We start from the raw sequence: 8,731 nt of genomic DNA, 5'->3' as shown, positions 1-8,731 counted from the left end.
ATAAACAATTAAACATATACGCATTAAAATATAATTGTGCACTTGAATATGTTCATATGTATACATTGAAGTATTCACATAAACATATTCAAGTAAACATACAATTAAGCATGAACATATATGTATGTACATTTGTATATGCACATACATATATTCACATAAGCACTGTATGCACAAGCGTAACATGAGCTAGAGCCAGGCCAGCGTGTGACCGCTGACCAAGCACTTTGATGCATGCGCTCCAACAGTATGTATGTATGTATGTACTGACACTCTCCCTCTCTTTTGTAGCTGTCGCATAAATCGCAGCATAGGAATATATATGTAAAATTAGCCTAAGCAAAAGAATAATTTGGAATAAAGAATAAATCAAAAACTCCAGTCAACCGACACAGACGTGTCTCTGATTATTATTTTTCAACCCAACGGAACCCGGTCGAAGGAGTTTTTACATGGCGACCGTGACAGGACCTGAGCTGCACACAACATATATATAAATTATAATAACATAATTTTATATTGAAAAGCGATGACATCTAAATGATGCTGCGACAACTAATATATGGAAAAGCGACAACAACTAAATGATGCTGCAACTTATTGGCAAGAAAAGAAACAACTGACAGAGATTGTAGCAACAACAACAGAGAGTAAATAATTTAATAATAATTACTGGAAAAAATAATAAGAAAAATTATGTAAGCATTAAACATTTAAAGCTAAAGAACAGCTATCAACATCAGCTTCAACACCATAATACTGAAGATATCTAGTGAATATATTTGAGTCTCGTTCGTTATCCCAACGATGAACATCAGCATCAACACATAAGTTTGACTAAAAAAAAAAAAAAAAAAAAATACATGAACAACAGTGAAGATATTCCCTTTGCGGAATCTGCTCCTGTCGAGCAAAGGGATGCACTGACGCTAAAAGAAGCGCTAGAGCTGTATCCCAACGATGGACCGCGGCCACTAACAATAGAGGAGTACAGAGCCCGGCAGCAGACGAGAATCCCCAAAAAGACGAAACGGGGCGGTGAGGTGAGACGCCTGCTCACCCAGAAAAGACTGCAGCAGGATTTACTAAAGGCCAGCACCAACGAAGAAGACCGACAACGCTGCATAGAGCGTATCGAGAACCTAAAAACTGAACTTCGCCAAAGAGCGAAGAAACGCAAGGGGGCCGCAGAAATGCGCAAGCCTTAACTTGCCTTTAATTTAATAATAATAATTATAAGCCTAATAGCAAGTTGAAGCACGAAAGTGCAACTTGCGAACTTACTAACTTTCTGTAGGCTATTACTAACAATGTGGTTGGAGAATTTTTTTTTTTTCATATAAATTTTTTTTTATTTCTAAATAACAATAACGAATGAAATGTAAATCTGAATTGTGAGCCAACCACATGCTCTATAATTTTTTCCACGTCTCTGGCTCGCTGTGCAAGACACAGTTGAGATAAAATTTTTTTTTCTTTTGTCGTATAAAAAAAAAATTTAATAATTTTTTTAAATAAAATTTCATAAAAATTCATGAATCCATAACAATTTTTCAAATAATTCAAATATAAATTTTTATAATTATAATTCGTATTCAAGCAAATAAGAACGAAGCTTGAAATACTTAAAAAAAAAATTTTTTTTAGTAACTTTTAAACAAAAGGTTTTGAGATGTTTTTATGGGCTTTTGTTCCCTATTTTTTTCCCGTATTTGTCATATTCATTTTCATCCTGCTAAATTAAAATAGTCTCATATAGGATCGTTAGTCAGTGAGATTATTATTAGAATTATACACAAAAAAAAAAAATTTTTTTATATAAACTCCATATGTTCGATAATTCCATAAGTAAATTTGATGATATATCTCTTATACCCACAATGGGGTTAATAGAAACAAAATCAGTGGACTCCACTGCTAATGTAATAAATAAAATCGAATCATCAAATACTGACTTGAGATTAACGAACATATTGTTATTAATAATCGTCGTAATAATGTGCGCATATATTTTATATAAAGCTTATCTATTACACAATAAATGTGTAACCAAAAGAGCCATAAGCCAAGCTAATGACCTAGATAAGGTCTAAGAATACATATGCACACACGCGAATAACAATAAAAAAAAAAATAATAATAATTCTGGAAAACAATGGCCACTCTTGATAATTATTTTGGAAAAATAAACGCTAGGCATCCCAGTATTGTCCAAGATTTAATTGAGGTTTTTAGAAATGAGCATATCAATTCACCACAGAACTCAATAAACTTGGTACAAATTAAGTCAGCTTACCTAAATATAACGGGAGAAGAATTCCCAGTTCAAGGAAGCACTAGGGTACAGATGAGTTTCATCCTCACAGTACCATATGTATGTTGCTTTTCCAACGCAGCAGGCACATATCGTTTCTACCGAATGGAGGAACCGAGGCAGTAAGCCTCCATGATTTTTTTATATACGTACATCCATATTAATAGGCCTAACAAGTTAGTGTAGAATATGGATAAGATAGAAACAAAAAGGCTACAAAAATACTTACCTTTCCTCGATTTCCTGATACAATCAGGCGAAACAAATCACAAATACAAGGAAATAAGGTATTGGATAGCCCACAACTACAAATTTACAAAAAAAAATTGTAGATCTTATGGAAAAATCCATAAAAGTAGCTTATAGTAGATTGTTAGCTAAGACTCCTTTACATAAAGACGTGCCCGGATGGGTCCACGAACTTTTTAAGGACTCGATCGCGCTGATAGACATATCAGAATCGAGTACAGACTCAGATGTAGAAATAATAGATACAGAATAATAAAAAAAAAAAATAAATAAACATAAACATTTTCGAAAATTTTGTTATTTTTAACAAACTATGGTTACTTGGGATGATATAATTGGAAAAGCTAGAATACACGCACAAGAATTAACTAAATCTTGTAAGTGCCTCTCGCAAAACAGAGAAACATCCCAAGACACAGTAACCAAACACACGAAAATAATAACCGAGAAGCTCCAAGCTATTAGGGCAGTATTAACTGAGCACTATAGCAAACTAAAGGAAGGGCAAAAAACAGCCGCAAATGCGTTCTACAGTGATTGCAAACAAAAAGCAATAGCTGTGCTAAACAGACACAATATTGAATTTAAACAAACAACTGATTTGGAAACTTCAATAGTGCTGGAAGAAGAAACGCAACTAATGGCCGATGATGAAAGAGGTCAAGAAAAACCACCAGTGAGCTCTGATCAGTCAATTATAAGTCATAATAAACCAGCAATTCCAAAAGGAAGCAACAAAATGACTCAAACAGTGGTAGAATTCATAAACACAGCCACAAGGCTGCTACCATTCTTCGATGGTGACATTAAAAACCTACAAGGTTTCATTGGGGCACTTCGCGTACTTGATACCATAAAAGAAACGCATGAAGCAGTAGCCATCGAAATAATAAAATCAAAATTGAAAGGTCAAGCGGGTAATACGCTAAGCTCGGAAACAACGATTGACGAAGTTATACAAAAACTGTCAACAATCTTTAAGGGTGAATCAGTGGATCTTTTAACAGCAAAGATTAAAAATCTGCAGAGAAACCCTAATAACTGTGTTTCATACACAAAAGAGATTACTGAGTTGACCGACGCCCTAAAAGGCGCGTATATTTCGGATGGTCTTCCAAATGAACAGGCTATAAAATACACTACCAAAGTGGCAGTAAATGCTATGGTAAGTCATACCAAAAGTCAAAGAGTCCAGCTACTAATGGAATCGGGAAACTTTGATTCAGCCAAAGAAGCCATCACTAGATTTACCACTCTTTCAGTAGAGTCGGGCTCCACGGGAAGTTCCCAAAATAATACCATTTTTTATGCCCAGCATAATGACCGCGGTAGACGCCGCTACAATAATAATGGTAACTGGAGAAACAACTCGAATTGGAACAACAACAATTCGAGCTGGAGCAATAACGATGCCCACAGAGCCCAACGAGGCCGAAATAATTCACGCTACCGAAGAGGCGGCCGTGGAGGTGGACAACAAAATAATAATAGACAAAACACAAATAACCAACAAAATGGTTATAACAATACAAATGTCCGAATTACCCAAAGCGACCAGGGAAACGGACAAGCTCCTCCAAATGCTCAGAGTTAAAAAATAAAGTATACTCTATCAACCTAAGTCTTAATAATTTCGTATCATTTAAGAATGTTGAAACCAATAAGAAAATAACATTCTTAATTGACACCGGTGCAGATATTTCAATAATAAAAGAAAATTCTGATGTATTTCATGACATCAAAGTAAACAAAACTGTAGACATTCGAGGCATAGGAGAAGGAGTAATAAATTCCAAAGGCCTAGTCTCAATAGAATTGCAGACAAGTAAATATATTATTCCATACGAATTTCATCTGCTTCATGCAGATTTCGCAATCCCATGCGATGGAATAATAGGATTAGATTTCATAAAAACTTTTAATTGCAAAATAGATTACAGCAATTCAGAAGATTGGTTTATACTTAGACCACAAACATTAAAGTACCCAATTTACGTTCCAATAACATTCAATTCTGGTAATAACTCAGCACTTCTACCAGCAAGATCCCAAGTGGTACGCAAAATAGAACTATCTTCAGCAGAAGGTAACATTTTAATTCCGAATCAGGAAATTAAACCGGGCGTTTATGTTGCAAACACTATTGCAACAGCCCAAAGTACTTATGTCCGATTCTTAAATACCACAGATAACTGCCAACTAGTAGGCTTTAACAATTTAAAATTTGAATCACTTTCGAACTACGATATAGTTCAAAATACCAAAGATTTAAGAAAAGAATCTGTAATTCATAAATTGAAGAAAAATTTCCCAACACTATTCAAAGACAAACTCGAAAAATTATGCACTGAGTATAGTGATGTGTTCGGACTTGACACCGAACCGATCACAACAAATAATTTTTATAAACAAAAATTAAGACTTAAGGATGATGAACCGGTATATGTGAAAAATTACCGGAGCCCGCATAGCCAAATAGACGAGATCCAGCGACAAGTTGGAAAGTTAATTGAACAGGGTATTGTTGAACCGTCTGTTTCGCCTTATAATAGCCCACTCTTACTAGTCCCAAAGAAAACACTTTCGGGATCTAAAGAAAAAAACTGGCGATTAGTAATTGACTATCGTCAAATAAACAAAAAATTGCTGTCAGACAAGTTTCCGCTCCCCAGAATTGATGATATTCTTGATCAATTGGGAAGAGCAAAATATTTTTCTTGCCTTGATTTAATGTCAGGTTTTCATCAAATAGAACTAGAAGAAAAATCAAGAGATATAACGTCTTTTTCAACGAGCAATGGCTCATATCGCTTCACGCGATTACCTTTCGGTCTAAAAATAGCACCTAATTCATTTCAAAGAATGATGACAATAGCATTCTCAGGGCTTGAGCCCAGCCAAGCTTTTCTCTATATGGATGATTTAATCGTTATTGGTTGTTCTGAACAACATATGATTAAAAATTTAGTAGATGTTTTTAAACTTTGCAGAAAAAACAATCTAAAACTGCATCCAGAAAAATGCTCATTTTTTATGCATGAGGTGACATTCCTAGGTCACAAATGCACAGACAAAGGAATCTTGCCAGACGACACAAAATTTGACGTCATCAAGAATTATCCAGTCCCACATGATGCAGATAGTGCTAGACGTTTCGTTGCATTTTGCAATTATTATAGACGTTTCATAAAAAATTTCGCCGAATACTCCCGGCACATAACAAGATTATGTAAAAAGAATGTTCCCTTCGAATGGACAGCAGAATGCGAAAATGCATTCCAATACTTAAAAGAAAAGCTCGTTCAACCTAATCTATTGCAGTACCCAGATTTCAGCAAAGAATTTTGCATAATCACGGATGCAAGCAAACAAGCATGTGGAGCAGTTTTAACACAAAACTATAATGGACTCCAGCTTCCAGTTTCATATGCATCAAGAGCGTTCACTAAAGGTGAAAGCAACAAGAGTACTACAGAACAAGAGCTAGCAGCAATACATTGGGCAATAACACATTTTCGACCATATATATATGGAAAACACTTCACAGTGCGAACAGACCATAGACCATTAACATATTTATTCTCCATGGTCAACCCGAGTTCAAAACTAACACGCATGCGGCTAGAATTGGAAGAGTACGACTTTACAGTAGAGTATTTGCGAGGTAAAGACAATTTTGTGGCAGACGCCTTATCGCGGATAACTATATCCGAATTAAAAGATATGAGTATAAAAGTCCTGAAAGTCACTACCAGGCAACAAAGTAGACAGAAAAACTGCGCAGTTAATAAAGAAGACCTTTTGCCAAGGCAAAAACTTCAAAATGCTTCTAGGCCCAACGTATACGAAGTCATCAATAATGACGAGGTACGAAAAGTAGTGACCTTGCGAATAACAGAATCTAAATGTTCACTGAAACATGGAAAGAAAGTTATGGCAAGAATTGAAGTTAGCGATTTGTATACCAATGGAATTCTCGACTTAGGTCAGTTCTTCCAAAGGCTTGAAATGCAAGCCGGTATACTTGAAATCAGCCAACTAAAACTGGCACCGAGCGAAAAGATCTTTGAAATTATTTCAATAGATTCTTTTAAAAATATGGGCAATACTATATTGAAAACATTAAGAGTAGCGCTACTCCAGCCGGTGACCCTAATAGAAAATGAAAAAGAAAAAGAAGCAATACTGTCTACATATCATGATGATCCAATTCAAGGAGGTCATACTGGCATTACCAGAACGCTGGCAAAAATCAAAAGACACTACTATTGGAAAAATATGGGACGCCATATCAAAGAGTACATAAGGAGATGTCATAAATGCCAGGTGTCAAAAACGACGACACATACGAAGACTCCCATGATAATAACAGAAACACCAGCGAAGGCTTTTGATAAGGTTATAGTGGACACAATAGGTCCACTACCAAAATCAGATAATGAAAATGAGTATATTGTCACATTGATATGCGATCTGACAAAATACCTAATAGCCATTCCAGTTGCATCTAAGAGTGCAAGTAATGTAGCTAAAGCTATATTCGAAAATTGTATACTACAGTACGGTCCAATGAAAACACTCATTACGGACATGGGAACTGAGTATAAAAACCAAATTATAACAGATATATGCAAGTACATGAAGATTAAAAATCTGACATCTACAGCATACCACCACCAGACCTTAGGGACAATAGAACGAAGTCATAGAACATTCAATGAATATATTCGTTCATACATATCAGCAGATAAGTCCGATTGGATGCTTGGATACAATATTTCACTTATTGTTACAACACAACACCCTCGGCAGTGCATGAATATTGTCCATACGAACTAGTATTTGGAAGACTACCAAATCAGTTCATAGATTTTAACAAAATCGATAGAATAGATCCAATATACAATTTAGACGACTACTCTAAGGAAATAAAGTTTAGAATAGAATAGCATATAAAGAGCTAGGATAATGTTAGAAAACCATAAGTTAAGTAATAAAAATACTACGACAAACATATTGCCGATTTCAATTTAAACATAGGAGATAAAGTTTTATTAAGAAAAGAATAGGTCATAAACTAGATGCTAAATATATGGGCCTTATAAGGTAGTGAGTATAGAAGAAAATGACAATATTTAATAGCAGATAATAGAATAAATACCAAAGGTTCATAAAACAGACTAAAACCATTTTCGGAATGATCAACCGAAAAAAAAATAATAATTATCATGATACTTAAGTAATTTTACAAAAAAAAAAAAAACAAAAATCTTTATGGATTCATCTATATTGAAAACAAATTCACGCAATTTCGAAACAAGAGAAAGAAATTTGCCTAAAGAGACACAAACAAAAAAAAAAAAAACTTTCCTAAGATACACCTTTACTTTACCTTTTATTTTACCTTTCTATATAAATAATCATTACAATAACTAATAATATTACGTTATTCTCTAAAAAGGGGAGGTGTAGTATGTTCATACAACTAATAACTCAACACAATGAGCTCAACTTGTAACACTTTGTTGCAAGTATAACATTAAAACATATACGCATTAAAATATAATTGTGCACTTGAATATGTTATATGTATACATTGAAGTATTCACATAAACATATTCAAGTAAACATACAATTAAGCATGACATATATGTATGTACATTTGTATATGCACATACATATATTCACATAAGCACTGTATGCACAAGCGTAACATGAGCTAGAGCCAGGCCAGCGTGTGACCGCTGACCAGCACTTTGATGCATGCGCTCCAACAGTATGTATGTATGTATGTACTGACACTCTCCTCTCTTTTGTAGCTGTCGCATAAATCGCAGCATAAGAATATATATGTAAAATTAGCCTAAGCAAAAGATAATTTGGAATAAAGAATCAATCAAAAACTCCAGTCAACCGACACAGACGTGTCTCTGATTATTATTTTTCACCCAACGGAACCCGGTCGAAGGAGTTTTTTACACAGTATTTTTTCTTCTTATCATCGCTTTTTTAATTGCGTACCAATACAGAAATTTATGTATGTGCGTATGAATATATAGATTACCAGTTTACAAAATGTCAAGTTAATCTTTTGGCTTATCAGTATGCTATATAATTCATATTCAATTAAAACCAATCAGTCATTTTTAAAGCTTTCCTATACACATG

At 34.5% G+C, this 8,731-nt stretch overlaps 1 long non-coding RNA gene across 1 annotated transcript; it reads right to left on the bottom strand.

Moving 5' to 3' along the window:
- Window positions 1–2,125: 2,125 nt before the first annotated feature.
- Window positions 2,126–2,818, bottom strand: LOC124461956. Its single transcript, XR_006955337.1, has 3 exons — window positions 2,544–2,818; window positions 2,297–2,483; window positions 2,126–2,192 (listed from the first exon to the last, which is right to left on the bottom strand). It is a non-coding gene; the product is annotated as an uncharacterized LOC124461956 (long non-coding RNA).
- Between the last annotated feature and the right edge of the window lie 5,913 nt (window positions 2,819–8,731).

This window comes from Drosophila willistoni, unplaced genomic scaffold, assembly GCF_018902025.1.
Source record: "Drosophila willistoni isolate 14030-0811.24 unplaced genomic scaffold, UCI_dwil_1.1 Seg770, whole genome shotgun sequence".
In the NCBI taxonomy this organism is placed as follows: domain Eukaryota; kingdom Metazoa; phylum Arthropoda; class Insecta; order Diptera; family Drosophilidae; genus Drosophila; species Drosophila willistoni.
Note: the sequence above shows the minus strand (reverse complement) of the source record. Positions and strands in the feature narration are given on the sequence as shown.